The sequence below is a fragment of the Protopterus annectens genome, chromosome 9.part0 (assembly GCF_019279795.1).
Source record: "Protopterus annectens isolate FY-2018-M chromosome 9.part0, PAN1.0, whole genome shotgun sequence".
NCBI lineage: Eukaryota > Metazoa > Chordata > Ceratodontiformes > Protopteridae > Protopterus > Protopterus annectens.
The window spans coordinates 1,814,700,918-1,814,720,791 of NC_056743.1; positions in this window are offsets into that span (position 1 = coordinate 1,814,700,918).

Below are 19,874 nucleotides of genomic sequence, written 5' to 3' on the forward strand. Positions count from 1 at the left end.
TAAGGCAGTTAATCTTCAATGACAGCTGGAACCTACAATATCAGGCAAGACTGTACTTGTACTGTTATATACCAGACAGCAGTATAAGAAAAGAATGTGAAGCTGTAAGAAATGGCAAACTATTTTTTTCTGTTACTATTTCATCTCAGAAGAGAAACCTAAGGAGATATGCAGAGAGAATCTAATGTTTCTTATTTCTCACTGAGATGTGTGTTTTAGTTAAGTCGAGGATACATATTGTATGAGCATATGAGTGTGTGTGTGTGTGTGTGTGTGTGTGTGTGTGTGTGTGTGTGTGTGTGTGTGTGTGTGTGTGTGTGTGTGTGTGTGTGTGTGTGTGTGTGTGTGTGTGTGTGTGTGTGTGTGTGTGTGTGTGTGTGTGTGTGTGTATGCGTGTCTGATACATAGCAGTCACTTGCCCTTTCTTTCTTTTGTGAGTGCTGATCATTGCTTTTGAAAACTTAATACCTGGGCAGTCTCAAAACCATATGCATACAAGTGTGCTAGGGACTCTGCTTGAATGGGAACAGACAAAATTTTGCATAAAAATTGTTTTGATGCTCAGCTGCTTAAAAGTTCCAGTGTCCATTATCTGAAACCTCACTAAATAAAGAGAATACCGGACTTTACTAGAAAACCAAGTATTTTTTTCCCAAGTTTGTACAGCATTGGAGTTAGAATAATTATGTAGCAGAACTGGGGGATGTATGCACTACTTGCCTTTGAAAAGACACTTCAGCTTTCGCAGAACTCAATTTCATTGAAATGTGCATTGTTTTTTTTTTCATTTTTGGAGTCCCTCACTGCTGACCATTAGCTGCTCCCTGGGGCATCTCCTTATTCACTAGATCTGCCGAACCCAACTAGCCCCCCCCCCCAGACTTCTCCATCCCATGTTTGGGGCTATTAAGGAGATCAATGGACTCTGGAGTAACATCATACTGCTGTCAAAGAGGATTTTTTTTTCTCTGTATACCTACATTCCCACCCACTATTTGCACTAGTCCCCTTCAAGGGAAGGTTCTGCAATTGTCATTATGGGTGCATCTTCCCCCCAGCTTTGGTGACTCAGTCACAACCACAAGCCCTCTGGGACAATTCTCCACATGCATGTCCCCAGCCTTCCTAATGGATCAACAACAAGGTTCTTCTTAGTGTGCAAATCAACCTTTCAGAATGAGCAGGCCCATCTTCCTGCCTTCACTGTCAATCATCCATGCCACTAATCAACCTCAGGCCATCTGGACTACAGCCAGGGCTCTGTCCTGCTACGTCACCTGTACAGGCAATTGTGATTGACACTTTCTCTAAAAAACATTATCGAGACCTCTTCCTGAGGACTCATTCTTGTATGTTTTTATTATATGCTGACTTCATGGCAGAATGGTCTTTGGTGAACCAGTACAGTACAAATGAGAACCAACAAGTCTACTCTGAGGTGGGAGGATATCTTTATTTACCTCTCAAATGTACATAGCTTTGCCTCTAAGATTTAATAAACATTCAGCCATTAAGGCATACTGTTATATTATTTTAAAATGCAAAGTCAGGTATAAATATAGTATGGGCTGGATTTCAAAAGAAAGTTGTGGGCAGTGCAGCATGCCAAAGGAAGACGTCAGCGCATTAGTGGTGGATGCAATTTCATAACATATGCTAAAACAAGACTAAGTAATTATGAATTAGTTGTAGGATAAATGGAAACTCCACACATACCCGCTGGATTCCAAAAGACAGCAGAAGTGCCCAACACAATTTAAATGTGACACAGTACTTTGCTGTCAACTTTCTGAAAGCAGTCTGCAGACGTTACAAGTTTTGAATTATAATGCGACTATATCCTGCAAATTTTTAGGGAATCCTACAAATTCTGCGAGCATAGCTTAAAAACAAAAGCAACCGGCAGTGAATGCAGTTAAGCAGACTGGAGTACTGAAGGCCATAATAAAGGATGGTCTGCAATGGCATCCCAGATGGCAGCCAGACAGACACAGAACCAAGCTATAGTTAAGCCAGCTCTCTGAACAGGAAATAATAGAAAGGTGAGAATAGACAGATATCTGGTGCAGGATGTTTGCCACACATGTATGGTCATAGTCTGTAGGATAATCCACTACAGGTAGAAACAAAAGTGTGCCTGACTCTAGGTATACTGGCCTCTGGGACATTTTTGTGGCATATATGAGATGCTGTAGGAGTGTCCTGAACAGCTGCCAGTCACATTTTTGCATGGCTCCTGTCAGCAATGTGGACCAAGATGAATGAATATATCCACGTCCCAACAACAGACATAGGTTCATAGGTTCATAGGTTCATACTAGGCTATCTGCCCAGGGCGGGCGATAAGCCCTACCCCTTGGTTATGTGTGGCTTCACCTTTAGTTAGTTTGAAAAAACTACTATCATTTTTTGTGCTTTTCTGTGCCAAGAAACAGACACTGAACTGAAGTAATCCCTGGGGTATATCTCCATTGCATTCCATTGGTCAAGATTCCTCTTGAACAAGGCTCTCGTGTGCCTCTGCCTACATGTACGGGATTTTGTTTGTCTGGGTGAGGTCTCTGTAGAATGAATCTGTTCCTCCAGCGCGTTTGTTTTATAACAGTCTAGGTTTTTTGTGGTCCTAGGGATCTGGATTTTTGGTGTGAGATTTTTGAGGTGAAAACATATTGACATGGCTGCCTATTGACATGGCCTTCACTCACGCTGGAGCAGGTCGGGTCTGAACAGAGGGAGATAGAAGCTGGGGAGCTTCTTCAGAGACATCAGCAGACATATTTTTGAGACCCTGACCCTTTTTTGGTGAGGGTTTTGGGGGGCACAAGGGCAGCAAGGTACAATCAGTGATACATTAGAACGGGTGCTCAATGTAAATGATGGTGTGATGAGGAAGAGGGGATGAGTGATGATCTCGATCTAGATGACTTCGCGATCACAGGCAGAGCGGGTGGGCATCAGGTTCTTACTAATAACTAAGGTTTTCCCTAACTACTTTACTACAGTGAGTGGTCCCCGAATCCTGATGACTTTCTGACTTCCCAGATTGCAGTGACTATAGCTACTCATGGGATGTTGTAACCGAAGGTAGGTAGGTAGGGTTTGGCGTTTTTTCGAATATGATGATCATTGGCTGGCGTTGTTTTTCTGTGTTTGGCCCTTCTGGCAGCTATTTGTGTCTGATGTGTTTTATTTTGGGAACTATCTGCCCTCTAGTGTGTTTTTGTCTTAAGCAAAGTTTGCAGTCATCCCTTGCTTGTGTTGTCTCCTCTAACCTCCTGTGTTTCGCGCTTGGAGAGCCAGTGGGACCGAACAAGTGACACTTGTGACAGGCTTTGTGTCTGTTATGGCTCCAGCAGCTTTGACCCTGTGGCATGGTGTCTGAACTCTGACCCTGTGGGTTATGTGATTCTGTTCCAGTTTGCAACCCATTGAGTGATTGATGGGTTTTACATGGGTTTGAGTTGTTTTTGATGCCTTTGCCTGGGGTAGGGTGAGGTGTGCTTGCCTTGGACTCATCAATTGCCAGCCTTGAGCCTTTCCGAAAAAATCAACTAAGTTTAAGAGAGGAAAAAGTCCAAAACCAACAAAGCCAAATCAGGATCTTTCCAGGTAAAAGTATGACTGGGTTTTTATGAAAGGGTTTATGCTTCCCCCTGTCTTTGGTAGATAAGGCTTTTATGCTTAATCCAGTGTCTTTGCAGGGTCTGAGCATTGTCAAGCCTTATATCTTTCCACATGCTGTGGCACACCTGGCCTTATGAAGTGGGACCTGAGTGTAATCTTCCCCTCCTGTCCTAACTGTGGGTTTAATTGAGTTCAGATTGGTGAACTGTAGCAACTGTGGGGACACCATACTGGGTTGATTTTGCTCTTTTTTTTATAGTGAGGACAGCCATCAGTCCCATGGATGCTGTGTTTGCTCCTTTTTAGGGCAGTTCTCACCTGAAGTTGGAGGGGGGGGGGGGGCTAGTTTGCACTGAACCTGTCAGCCAGCATGTTAGCAATGGTGAAGTTTGCACTGATCCTCAGTTTGCTTATGTTAGCAGAGCATAGAGTATGAGAGTAATTAGGTTTCTATAACATACTTCAAGGGCCTTGATCTAATTTCTTCCTCCCTAATTTCTTTTCTCCTCTGCTATTTGATGCCTTTGAGAAGGCTTTAGAGTCATTTTTAATTTTTTTCTGATCAAAATTGTTCTTACCTTTTTTTATGATGCCTAAGACTAGTTTTTTTTTATAATGATTGTGTTAGATTATGTTAGTGGCTGGGGTTTGCTTTCACTCTTTGTTGCCTTTCCTCCTTTTGAGAGTTTCTTTTGTTTGTGGCTGATTGTGCGATCCTCAGTCCTGTGCTTGTAAGTAGAAGTCTAGAGTTTGTTTGGGATGTTTGGATCCATTGGAGTGTAGAACTGCCATGCAACAGTTCTGTGCCTTAGCCAAATTTTCCCATGTCCTCAGTCCAATAGACTGCACTCATATTCCAGTCAGCTGTACCTGATGCTGAATGGTGCATCAACAGAAAGGGCTGGCCATTATTCAATTGCCAGGTAGTGTGCTCTGCTGATGGCTTCATTATTAATATCATTGCATTGCACCCTGGTTGTGTGCATGATGCAGCAATATGGAGCAAAAGTTCCCTGAGGTCTGTTTTCCAATATGGTGAAATACTGAAGGGGATCCTACTAGGTAAGTACATGACAAATGATATACAGTAAGCAGAAGCCAGACATTGCAACAGGAAGCAAGATGAACAAATACTGCTTTTCATCCACTTAAAACAGATGACTGTGGTTATCGACTGGAGCCTTGGCTAATAACACCATACAGAGCCCCATCAACCCCTACCGAGGACGCAGACAAAACAGCACTTGCCATGACACAAAACAGCATTGAACAAGTTTGGCATGCTGCAAGCAAGATTCATGTATGGAAATATCTGGATGTGCACTACAGTAAACACCAGAAAAGGGATTATAAATAGTTGGTGTGTATGTGTGTCAAGCTTCACAATGTGATAATATAAAATATGGTGACCTGTCAGCTGCAAGTGTGGGTGAACTACCTCAAGAACCCCAGATGCCTGATGCTGAGTTATCAGGGCTATCATTGGATGATTAAAAGGGCACAGGAGTGAGAAAAAATATGCTTGAGCAATGAAGGATGTGGGCATATGCTCTAGCTCAAGAAACACGGCAGCATCTGGCACACACATTTGAGTCCAAAATCTTGAAAATTCAAAACACTGAATGCTCAAAACAGTGAATCCCACAACATTGAAAAAAACATAGGAAAGTAACATGGTAACTATATTCCAGCACAACTATATACAGAAACAAATAAAAAACAAACCATATTACACTTCTTCTAATATAAGAAGGGGGAAAGCCCCCCTGTATCCCCAACACCCCATGCTACTTAAATATATCAACTCCAAGATCACACTACACTACACCACACCAAGATGTGTTATGTTGTAGTATAGCAAATAAAAAGGGAACATGACTGAGGTTACCTATGAAACTCCAGTAAGTACTGGAGAGATATATAGTAAGGTGTAATGTGTAATGTTTCAACAGTGAAGTAGTGTTTCTAAGAGAAGGTTGAGGATAGGTTTTTACAATTTAAACAGGCAGTCATGAAGTGTGGAATGGTATGTTTGCCATTTTGTTCTGTGTAGTGCGATCTCGGACTTGATATATTTAAGTAGCAGGGGGTGTGGAGGTTGCAGACCCCCACATGGGGGTGCAGGGGGCTTTCCCCCCTTTTTATATTTGGAGAAGTGGGGCTTTCCCCCTTTTTATATTTGGAGAAGTGTAATATGTTTTTTTTTTTATTTGTTTCTGTATGTAGTCATGCTGGCATATATTAAATGTTGGTTTCCTATGGTTTTTCAATGTTATGGGATTCAATATTTTGTGTTTTTAGTGTTTTGAATTTTCAAGAATTTGGTCTCAATGTTTTGAATTTCAGTGTTATGGGCTTTCGATGTTCTAAATTGAATCCCAGTCTGTATATATCCACCTGTATACACGCCTGCATGTATTAAAATGTATACATGCATATGTATATGAAGGAAGAATTCAGTATAGAGGTATCATTCATCATCTACATGTATACTCATTTTTATTGATAATGATGTAACACAACAATAAGTTCGGTATACAATAACTGTGTGCATTGGTAGGTCTTTGTCCACATGGTCACTGGTCAGATATGTCTGTACACTTACACAAAGGCTTCCTAGACTGGCACATCTGTTAGTGCATGTAATGCTTCACTTTTGTATTCATACCTGTAAGCTGCCTGACTTCCATCAGGTCATATGAGCACAGTGACAACTGCTTAGCTAGGCAGGTAGGGTTCTGTTTTGTATGAGCGTAGGTGGCAGTTGTAGGTTTGAATCTAGGTTATTCTTCTGTGTCTGCAGTAATCCTCATGTGTGCATAGTACTTTGAGCTAGGCCCACTCCTCTTTGGCATTTACTTCTCTAATGTTAAAGCCAATGTCAAAGGCCTTTGGTTAACCAGGTTTCGCAGATGATTGTGAACTGGGAGCAGTCATTGAACCCCCCCCAAGATGAGAACACCCTTCAGGAAGATCTAATACAGACAAATGCTTGGTGCCAAAGCCATGGCTTAAAACTCAATACCAAGGAATGCATTATAGTACCTTTTGGGAAGTCTACAACCCCGGGTAACTACCTTATCAAGAAAACACTCTTAAAAGTTGATTCACTAGTCAGGAAACTGGGAACTCATGTAGATAGTAACCTAGCCTTCGACCAAAATGTGCCCAAGGTAGTAAGAAAATTCTTCTGTGTTGCTCGGCTTATAAGGAAGGGCATGGCATCTAGGTCCAGAGAGGTCATCATACCTCTGTACTTGTCCTCATCAGGCCCGTCATAGAGTATGATGCCCCTTTCAGTATGTACCTGACCAGAAACGCACAGTTACTGGAACACCCACAAAGGTTCCTTAGAAAAAGAATACAGGGAGTAAATACAGTGTCCTATGCTGATCTCCTCAAAGCCATGTCTTTACTTTGTTTCATGCAGACTTATGAAAAGTGATCTTTGCCTGGCATACAAGGCATTGCAGGATTCTATTTTGATGACTGTTTTGCACATCTGCAAAGCAAACGGCATTGGGACTCCTAGATTAAAAGACATACATTTTGCTTGCAACATAAACAGGAAATGTTGGAGAGACAGATATGTTTCTCAGAGAACTCCCATTCTCTGGAACAGGCTCCCCATCCATGTGAAGCAGAATTCCTCCCTATCCCTATTTAAGAGCAACTTAGACTAGTGGATGGGTAATCAGAAATTCACCCTTGGCCTGGCTTCTAAGTCATTGATGGACGAAGGAGGTGAGAGTTTTGCTTATTTGTAAAAGTCTTTCATGTGTTTTTTTTTTCTGGTTTGTTCAGCTCTGTTTTATAGATAGATTGCTGTCCTAGTCTTTGTTTAATTAAGGCCATATAACACTGATTCAAAACATAATCCTGGCCATGTTGACTCAAGTGCTGATGTGATATACTGTAGATAACAAGCTGCAGTGTCTGATTTGTCTGGCTTCTTACATCAAATTGCTTAAGTAAACTGTTGAATTTTCTCTAAGTAAATTGTTTTGCTCTTTAGCTGAGACAGTATTGTTAAAAGTAGTGGCTGTAGCATTTACAGTCTGCCTTAGTGGGAGCTTGGCTAATTTGTAAAAGCTCTTGGATCTTGTTTCTGGTTTGTACAGATCTGTTTTACAGATAGATTGCTATCCTGATCTTTATTTAATCAAGTCGATATAACACTGATCCAAAACATTTCCCTGCCCATTTGGCTCACATGCTGCTGTTATATACCATGACAAGTTGTAATGTCTGATTTGTCTGGCTTCTTACATCAACTCGAATTGTTTCCCAATCGTTCACCCCTTTTGCTGTTGTTGTTTTAAAAGCTGATGTCTCTAGCTGTTATCCCTTATGGTAATCTACTACCAATTCCCTCCCTCCCCCTTTGATTGCTTTTCTCATTTGTGTAAGCTAAGTACTTTTCTGGCCTATCATTTAACATAGATCTATCATACTGAGATACCACTCAGCAAACAAGTGTTGCTCCTTAGCTAACCTCATTATCTGCAAATCATCATTTTCACAAAACTCCCATCTGCTTAGCATCATCGGCACACTGTGAGAGGATCCGGAATAAATCCAGTGCCATCCCTGGCAGTTAAAAAAATTATTTTACTGTTTTGTACTTCATTCAACTACTTTATCTCTTAATGTTTGCATTTCAAGTACCCCTGATTGTGTACTAATTGTTGACTGCTGAGAACTGCACTTTTGAGATTTACTGGCAGTGTTACTGTGTAAGTCGGTACTTTGTATTTTTGCTGGTATATAATTGTATTCCTGCAATTTTGGCCATACTAAAGGGGTGCTGCACAGTTTACTTCATTTTGGTTGCCTTTGTTTTGATTGTCAAAAATACAAACACTACATCCATCACAGATGGTGTCCACCACACACATAGACAATCTTATGCTGAGGCATTAAAAAGCAATCTCCCCAAACCACAAAGATCTCCTAAAACAGCAAACAATGACTATCCTCAGCAATCTCTAAAGCATACACCAAAAGCAACACCAAACACTGCACATAAAAGTTTACCCAATGGACCCCCAAAAACAAAGCTCATAAGGCAAGCGAACAATTTACCCAGGACTCTTGTCATAGGGGACTCCATTGTATGACACACAGATGCTCCACTTACCACACTGGACAAGGAGAAGATTACAGTTTGTTGCTATCTGGAGCCAGGATCTACCAAGTTGCACACACACTCAAGTCACTGAAAAACAGGTACCAGTATGCTTTTATCATAAATGACCTGAGACATCTCTCTGTTTTTTATGAAGAGAGTCATTATAAAACTATCTGAATATGTGTCTCAAACTGGTACATACTGTGTATTAAGCAGCATTCTACCTTCAGCAAGGATGATGCCACAATATGAATAAAAAATGATTGACTTTCAACAGTGCATTGGGTGGGCAGGTTGGTGGGACGAGGGAGATGATTTTTCTGAGCTATTATACATGATAGGAATTGGCTAGACATGGTAAGGCCGTACTGTCTCTAATTATGGTGGCTGTCAAAAAAGCAATTACTTGAAAATGGAAATCAAAATCTAAACCAAGTATATTGGAGGTAGTGAATATAGTAACAGAGATAAAACAACTGTTATTGAGATCTTTAGAAAAAGGTATGAGCAAACTACATAGGAAAAAATGGGAATTGTGGGAACAATACATATAGGGGAGGAATGAGGTTTAAAAGGCAGAATTCAAATGAGCTATGCAATGTTTGACTGAAAACAACTGGGCAGATTATAGTGATGTATAATGTTTGCAACTGGGAGTGTGCCAGTATGGTTTGTGATGTAAAATGCTTGCAACTAGGATTGTGTCGGTGTGGTTTGTTTTCATTTATATAAATGTATGATTGCTTATGTCCTAAATGATGGTTTAATTAAGATGTTTCTTGTTAAAAAAGGGGCAGAATTGAATAATTTATGTAATATTGGTTAGGTTATATGATATATAGCAATATATGTAAAGTATAATGTTTGTTAATTTTAACTGGTTAATACAGTCTGATTACTTTTATATAAATGTACTTGTGCCTATGTCACAAGGGATAACTCAATAAAGGTGTTTCAAAAAATGATTGACTTCAACAATTGTCTTAGTTTCTGGGGTCAGTCCAGGGAGAGTCGATATCTGTCACCCTGGGAGGACATGGTCAATAGACCGTGTTACTTTGCCAAAGACGGCCTGCACATGTTCCCCTCGGGCTTCCAGATTTTGGCTACAATTTTGTTCATCCCTTATGGTCTTTTTTAGGCAATACCAAAGTGATAAACCTTTCAACCTAGCAAATAAAACCCTAAGGAACCTTAAAGTGTTACTACTCAATGCTAGGAGCCTTAACAAGAAACTTCAGAACCTACAACCTGTTTTTGCTCTGCAGTATATAAGATATCTATGCCATTACTGAGACATGGTTTAAAGTTACAGAAAGTACTCCAGCAGTGGAAAATTACAGTGCCACCCACACATTCAGACCATCAGCCACATGGATAGTGACTAAAGGTGGAGGTGTCCTGAGCTACATTAGCAACAAGAATACCTCAAGGTTGATTAAACAGGATGATACCCTGGAGTTCATCCATGTGCATATCACTTTAGACAGAGTACATTAGCATATCTTAGCAAGCTATAGCTCACCATCTGTGTTTCAAGAATCCCACAGCTCTATTCCTCATTTCTGAAGCCACTGCAGTTGAAGTCATTAAATAATGATATGCATTTCAGATTTAGCATTCATATCCTTCAGAAAATCCATAGTAAAGAACAGCAAAGGATATTCACTTTTCTCCATTGCTTTGATGCATCAACAATAAAAAACAGCAATGGAAATTATGTTTCCCTCATTGCTTCTCTTTGACAGCACTGATGCACTGTGTTAGTGTTGAAACATAACTCCCATATGCATGTACAGTACATCAGAAAATGCAGAAAAACATAAAACAATAGGGAGGAACACTATGGTACCATTATACAAGGACATTATTTAAAAAATGTAAGCAATTTCTTTTTTAAATAATGTTATTGCATAATAGCAATAACCCACTCATAGGTGTGGTATGGGTATATCAGGAGTTTCTCACAGCTGGATTTCTTTAATCACTTGGGCTTTGACCTCATGTCGTGGTCAGACCACACCAACCATGGGTAAATCCTGATATACTCATATCCACTTGCAGGTTATTGTTTAATTGCATGACAGTTTGTCAAAATTCAGTGCCCTGACCAATCCATAATTCACAAAAGCATATTCAGAATTGTTCATAGAAACACTGTACAAACATGTAAATGGCCGCATAGAGGGAGCTGTACCTACCAGAAATAAGCCCAAAACAAACCCCAAAAACAAAACACACTGGTGGGATCATAATCTTAAACAGAGTGTATAACAAAAGGAAAAAAAGTCATGGCCAAAGTCAGAGAGCAACTCTCATAATGACTTGAGCTCACCAATAAAAATGAAGTGGAAACTAAGAGGAAATTCAACAAGGCCAATTACGTGGGCAATATAACTTCTTAGGCTAAAGACAACCTCAAGACCTTCTGCAGCAATGTCTGAAACCTCCAGGGTAACACACAGCAGTGTGCTGAATGGCTAGTTAATAGTTCCACATTCACTGAGCAGAGTGACATAGTGAATCTGCTGGCTGACAAATTCACCTCAAACTTTATGCCCCACTCCCCCCTGCTACCCCTTGTGAAATCTCTATCAGCATAACCCTCATAATTATTAGCAGAGCGTAGGTAATATAATGGCTCACTAAGGCTAAAAACACAGCATCAATGGAGCCTGACAATATCTTATGTTGCCTCCTAAATAGCATGAAACATTACCTATCAGGACTACTTTGGTCAGCTACTGCCTCAAAGCAAGCTATGTACCAAGTGAATGGAGAATGGCAGCAGTTATCCCCTTTCACAAGGGTGGGTCATCAAATGACTCAGAAACTCCAGACCAATTAGTCTGACTAGTCTAATATGCAAAGCGATGGAAATGATCAACAAAGACATTGGCAACCTACAGACCCTGAGCATATTCCAGTTTTGTTTTGTCAAAGGAAGGTCATGCCTACTTAACCTGGTAGACTTCTTTGTGAGGGTAACCAAGACAATGAATGAAGGGAAAACTGTGGATACTGCATACCCAGCCCTGGCTAAGGCATTCAACACAATACCCTACTCAGGTATTGTGGACAAATTCTCTGAACTAGGCATAAATCCCTACACAACTTGTTGGATTGCCAGTTGGCTCACAGATAAGACCCAAGAAATCAGGATTGGTGAGACCACCTCCACAATGAGGCAGACCACCAGTGGAGTACCACAGGACTCTGTGCTGGGCACAATCCTGTTTGGCATCTACTTCTCAGAGGACAAGGCTAGTGTCAAAAGCCTCTAGCTCATCAAGTTCGTAGATGATTGCAAATTGGGAGCCATCATAAATTCCTGCTATGACACTAACATCCTGCAAGAGGATCTAACGCAGAAAAATGATTGGTGCCAAAGCCATGGATTTAAACTCAGTGCAAAGAAGCACATTATAGTACATTTTAGGAAAATGTCTACCCAGGAAACTTACTTCATTTATAAGATAACCTTAAGAGTTAACCTAGTAGTTAGAGATCTAGGAACAGATGTAGACAGTAATCTAGCCTTTGACCAACACAGTTAAGGTACTAAGAAAATTATTCTGTGTCATCAAACTTATAAGTAAGGGTATAACTTTCAGTTCCAAGGAAGTTACAGTACCACTCTACTTGTCCCTTATCAGACCCCTCACTGAGTACAATGTCCCCTTCAATGTGTACCTGACTAGGCATATGCAACAGTTGGAATGCCTACAGAGGTTCCTCACCAAGAGAATCCAGGGTATTAATTTATTGTCTTATACGGGATGCCTTAGAGCCCTGTCTCTATACTTGGTCTCCTACAGGCTGATGAGAGGTGATCTGTGCTTGACATATAAAGCATCCATAGATAATCCCTGATGGAGGTTTTGCACCACCACAAAATGAGCAACACCAGAATCACTAGATCCAGGGTTCTGAACTTTGCTTGCAACATAAATAAGACATACTGGTGAGACAGATATGCAATTCAAATGATTTCCACGTTCTGGAACAGACTACCCATCCATATGAAACAGAGTCCATCCCTAATCCTATTCAAACATAACCTTGACCATTAGATGGGAAATTGCAAAGTCATCCATGGGCTGGCCTCCTTGTCTCTTATAGACAGAGGCTGACAGCAAACATTTTCTAACTAACTTAGCTTCCCACATAACTTTTTAGCGACCTCCTAAATAGCATACCCCTCCTAACAAACATACATCCCCCAATTAAGATGCCCATGTTACTAGGGGATGAAATTGGGTTGGGATGGGTGGCTAGGCTTATGAAGGCCCTGGTGGTCATTAGCTTAGTATGTACCTTTCAACCTATGCCATGCACATGTGTGTTTCGCATTCATAGTGAAAGCTGATATGTCAGTAAAAGTAATAACAGAAGTATGCATGACAGGTTGATTACTACATGCCATATAATGTACCGGCATGCCATAATGAAAATGTATGAGGGACACACTGACCCATTCATAGACTCATGCCATGTACTGTACTGGCATAACATAATGACAATATATGATGGGCACACTGCCCATTCATAATCTCATGCCATGAACTGTATCAGCATAACATAATGACAATGTGTGATGGGCAGACTAACCACATTCATGGATGCATGCCATGCAATGTACCGGCATAACATAATGACGATTTATGATGGCCACACTGACCAATACATAGACACATCTCATGTGCTGCACTGGCATAACATAATGACAATATATGATGGGCACATTGACCCATTCATAGACTCATGCCATGTACTGTACCAGCATAACATAATGAAAACATATGATGTGCACACTGACCCATTCATAGTCTCATGCCATGTACTGTACCAGCATAATATCATGACAACATATGATGGCAACACTGACACATACATAGACTCATGCCATGTTCTGTACCAGCATAACATCACAACAATGTATGATGGCCACACTGACCCATACGTAGACTCATGCCATGTACTGTACCGACATAACATAATGCAACATACAATGGGGACACTGACCCATTCATAGACTCATGCCATGTACTGTACCGGCAAAACATAATGACAATGAGTGATGGGCACACTGACCCATTCATAGACTCATGCCATGTGTGATGCCCCACCCCTCACCCAGTACTCAGGAAGCCTCAATCCTTATCACTAGCACCAGTGGGGGACGTGCACTGGGAATATGACAGGTACCCACACACACAGTATTTCCAGATGCAGCTCTCTGCATCAAGTGCAATTTCCCTTAAGAGCACACAGAGACCACAATCAATCTGGGGCTGTTTTTTCCCTCTTTCTCCCAATCCCCAGTAAGACTCCCCACTGGCACAGCTATAAAGTTGAGTATCCAAGCCAAGACCTCCAACACTCTCTCTGTCCAACCAGTGCTTCGTGAGCCTGCCCAAGTAGTTGACACACACAGTCTTGGAGATTTGTTTTACATACACACACACACACACACACACACACACACACACACACACACACACACACACACACCTGGGAAAGGCTGCCACAGGTTTACTAGCTATGGCACCTTCTGCCTAGAATGTAAGGTAGTTATTACTGCCACCAGCAAACTCTTTATCAGCTACTTTCAGGCCCTTAGCAAAGGGTGTCCAGTGTTACTGTGTAATGTTACTATCTATACAAATGGTAGTTTGACCAAGAGCAAGGCTATTAGGAGTGGTCCATACAGTGTCACCAAATAAATATGCAAGTACTCTCAGAGCTTAAATATGTCTCACAAATATCATCCACAATGAAAGGTTTGAATATACTTAATCTCCATTATTCATTAAACTCTGTGCAGGAATAGTGCTATTCCTGCATGGATTGGATCATGCCAGTGCAGCACAGCAATGCGCCATGAATATTCATGAAGGTGCACTGCTGTATAACCTGCATGGGCACTATCTGTGAACAAGTGCAGGGGGCATGTCTGAGCATTGCTAGGAAATTAAATATGTCCCCTGTACTCAGGAAGTTCCGTATGGCACTTTGTAAAGAAAACGAGTGTACGCAGACACTGTCAGCATACCCCCAACTGAACAGCTATCTGCAGAATGCCCAGATTTGTGTGCTGGAAAACAACTGTGGCTTGAAGACATTAAATAATGACAAACATATGAGTGTAAGACCCCACATCCTTCAAGTAAGTCATACTAATGCTATTAGTCAACTTCCGAAGTTTGTAAGAGCAATATTTAAAATCTGTTCTCTTTGCCCTCCCATCATGTTAGGCTTTTTCCACATTGTTATGCTGTAAGAGGTAGAGAGGTAGGACTGTTCTATGTGCACATCCCTAAACTAATAAAAATAAAACAAATAATTAATTATTTTTTTTCCCATCCCAACTAACGTTTAAGCATAGCTGAGTGGGTGTGCGTGTTGCGCAGCTGTGTATAGCATAGCTTAAACATCCAAAGGAGCTAAATAGAAATATACAGTTAAAATAGGCAAAGTGAAATATTGTAGTGATTAGAGCTCTCACTTAGTATGCAGTCATTCACAGTTCGAGCCTCAGTGCAGTCCATTCATTTTTATATGTGAAAACGGCATTAAAAATATATTTTTCTATAAATATGTAGTGAATAATATATATTTGTTAACCAGGGTAGTGTAGCAAGTCCAAATGTGAGGTGTCAGCATAGTAAAGATGTGAAATCCCCATATAAACACAAGTGTCCCATACAGTATAGCCACAAAGGAATATAATGAAATGAAAGCACATAGGGGATGTTGTGGAAGGGAAACATACATATCATAAGATGTCATTAAGAAAGAATAAACCCCACAATCCTGATAGACCATAACGTGAAAGTTGAACAACAATAAATTGTGCTCAGCTATGCTTAGCCAGAGTAAGCATTGCTTAAATGTGTATGCTTAGCAATAATTAGCATAGCTAAGTGGATTTGCACACTGGTAAGCAGTGCTTACCATCTACCCCTTTAAGCAATGCTTATCTGTGCTAAGCGGGTTTGCTTAGCTTAACATATTTAAAATTGTCCAATCAGGGCAAAGGGTGGGAATCCAGCCCTATTTAAACCCTGCAGGTGGGAATACAATCTTAACCAGTTGTAATTGATCATTGCACGCACCATGGCTGGTGTTGGTGAAGGTGTGCACTTTTGGGCGCAGCGATGGGGCATTCAGGAGTTCAGGGTCATGGTTGGCCTTCTTGTAAAACACCATGGAGGGAGACTGCTGCAGGACCAGAACCAGGGCTCCCAATACAAAGCAGAAGCCTGGGACCATCTCGCACGTGACCTCACCAATGCTACTGGTATCTCTTGGACTGGTAAGCAGGCCCGGCACCATTAAGCTGACCTGAAGCATAAGAAGAGGGACCTCTTGGACCAGTGGATCCAAGATTCTCAGGCACAGAATGTCCCAACAGTGTGTAAGTATCAGTATCAATTATTGTGTAACTAAGTCCTGCCTAGGTATGAGATGGATAGGTATGCATAAATGTTTCTCTATCTCCTGTACATCTGCAGGTGAGAGGGCTGTGAGCATGGACACCCATGCCAGCAGGCTGCTAAGAATGCATCTCAAAGCTGGTGAGTACAAATCTATCTTGCAGTGGCAGGGCAAATAAATAGAAAGGCTGCCAGTAGTTAGAAATATGTTATTGTTTGTACTGAATAAATGAGACATTAGCAGAGTAATACTGACATACAGGATATATATCAATAAAAGTGTCAGTACCTGTCAATAAAACTCAAAACCTCAGACTGTTGTGTTTACTTTGGTATGTGGTAGTATGAATCTGAATGTGTGCAGGTTCTGCACAGAAACTATGGCTCTGACAGCATTAATTAATTGAGGCTCATCTGACAAAGATTGTGGAATTGTAAAACAGATTAACTAAAAGAAATGTTACATGGACCAAGATCTGATCCCTGAATAGTAATGTTGTGTTAACCATTGTTTTCCATACTGTAATATGTGAAGGTATAAATACACAGTATAAGAACTATCTGCCATGCAGTAACATCAGAATTACAAAGCAGATTGTCCAAACAAGAGAGTATTAGGCAGAAAACAGTCAAGAAAGAAACAACAGTTTCCCAATAACTCATTATGATGAAACACAACCTTGTTTTATCTTTTTTGCACAAACCCACACGGTTTGAATCCTGGGACTGGTATTAAGCTGTATGCATAATATCACTCAAGAATATGTAAATATGTGTAGAAACAGTCAGATATTGTTAGCAGAAATTTCTTCCAGAGGTCCACCAGGTAAGAAAAGGTTCCAAAGGAAAGAAGAAAAAAAGCAGGTACTAGCCACCACACTGAACAGCTTCAAAACTTTCATTTAAAACACAATTAAAAACAACAAGAATAAGCGCTTTCTGGACAAGCCCTTCTTCAGATATAAAAGTCAAATGAAACTGCAGTTTTATATAGCTCTTCAGTTAACATTCAGTACCGCACCCACCTTTTCTTTAGTGCAGGTCTTAAAGGTATAACCCCATTTAAACCTGGGGTTTTGTATGCTGCTAACTCAATGATCCATTTAGTCTCATTCAGCTCTGTTTCATTAATCAAATCACCTCCCCTTTAGTTTTTATTCACACATTGCATAACCATAAACTTAAACTTATGATTTTCATACTTAGAAATGTGCTGGAAAAGTGCATTATGTTCATGTTTTAATCTTACAGAAGAGTGAAAAGCACAGCGGTAAGAGAACGCCACCAACTGCTGTCCGAAACTCAGCAAAAGAATAAAAAAGCCACCTTCCTGAATGATACCACCAATACAGCGCAAAAATAGCCTTGATAAGGTCCAATGTCCAATGTCTTCAGTGACCCGGCGATGTGAAACGCCTCCGTCTACTGCACAGAACTGCAATACAATGCACCACTGTCCCAAATGATTTATAAAGAATGTCCAGCAGGATATATCCACAGTCCATAATCGTGGTGTAAACACAAAATCCTTTATTAAAACTAGTAAAGTTAAATGCTTTCACTCACACAAAGTGAGCTTCCTCAGAACTATCCCAACAGTTGATTCAAAGTGTTTAAATAATTTCATTGGCGCCAAGTTTCTTAAAGTGGCAACACTCTGATAACAAAATCTCTAACAGATCATTCACTATGATCATTAATAACATAAATAAAATCACTGCTATCCTAACATATCTGAGATTAGTATAAAATACTGTAATAACTATAAAACTATAAGTATAAATATAACATAACATTACATCAAACTATGAATTCACTAAAAATGCAAATATATCAATAAAATTACTTAAATAACTTAAAATTGACGTGCAAAAATATATAGTAATAGTTTGATATAACAGGGGTGTGTGACCCTAGTAAAATCAATTATCTAATACAAAGAAGTGGTTTAAAAGAAATGTGGTCATTCAGACCCAGTGGTGTCACTGCATCTGTTAATAATTGCCACCAAACTTCACTGTATGAGAGCAGACTTCTTTTAAACCACATGCTTTGCAATTTCTGCACTTTTGTGTACCTGCACATTGTATAAAGTTGTTCCTGCTTTCTTCTGTCTTCCCTTCATGACATAATAGATCTTTCAAATTTTTCTTTCTTCTGAAACCAAAGACCGTTTTCCCCCCACTACCTTACCTATTTTTTCATCTGTTAGTAAAACATTCCAATTCTGTTTTATTATGTCACATATTCCCCCTATGTTGTTACTGTATGTTAACATAAACCTCATATTATCCATTTTTGAGGCTTTTGACTGAACAGATGTTCCATCCTGTTGTCTATGGGATAACCATGGTCTAGACCTATTACTTCTGCACTGTTTACTCTTAGTAATAACATCTTTAACTTTATTCTCATTATATTCCCTTCGACAAAGGTTATTCTCTAATATGTCTATTTCTTGTTCAAAGTTTGTATCCTACGTACATATAAGTGAAATTCTATCAACCTGCTCTCTTATTATACCATTGAATGTATATCTTGGATGCATGCTGACATAAGATAGCATGCTGTTCTTCAAACAGTTTTGTCTGAATAAGGTTGTATCCACAACTCCATTCTCATCCCTCAGCAATTTAATATCTAAAAAATCGAAAACTCTGCTTGAATACTGCATAGTGAACCTAAGGAAAGTGGTCGTGGATTCCAAATATTCAACAAAGTTTTGTAAGTCCGTGACCCCCCCATAACAAAAAAAACGTCATCTACAAAACGCACATAAAATATTAACTTGTCCATCCACGGGTGTTGTCCTCCATGTATAACTTCATTTTCCCAGTAAGCCAACACTAAATTTGCTTAAGTGTTAGAGCAGGGGGTGCCCATAGCCAGCCCCTGCTTCTGGTAATAATAAGCATCTTGACACAGACACATAAATATATTGTTTTCTAACACTATTTTAAGCAGCTCACTTATCAGCCTAATGTTATCCAGCTCAAAGTTAGCTACTTGTGATAATATATGTTCTATAGCTAGTATGCCATAGATATTACTAATGACAGTAAACAAATTCTTTACATCTAGTGTAACCATAATATAATTCTGTCCTTCATTTTGTATAGCACACTCATGCAGTTGTTTTTGTCTTTCAGCTTTTCCCGATTAGGGGTCGCCACAGCGGAACTCCGGTCCGCTAACGATTGGTAGTAGATTTTGACGAACACCGAGGTGCCAGCTCGAAGTTCAACCTTCAACAAAGGCATGCCCATTTACACATGTCTTTCGTATGCCCACCCAACCATGGGGAGGACATGCAGACTCCACACAGAAGGCAATCCCCACACTCCAGCCGAGAATCGATTGGGAGAACCTCTTGCTTTGAGGCAACAACGCCACCACTGTACCACCGCGGAAGTGTAATGTTAGAAAATGTCCTGTGTCCCTTAATATACTGGGAAATTTGTGTTAACCTTTCTTCAATGTACATTCTATCCAAATGGATACATTCTCTGTGACCCATCCCTTGACAGAGATAATGGGCCCCAGTGGGGAGTCAACCAGATTTTTATGTATCTTGAGTAGTGCTTTAAATATAGGCACCATTGGATGTTCTATCCACAAAAATGTATATAGGTCCTCTGACATTAGTCCCAGTTGTTTTAATTCTGTGAACCTTTGCTTTA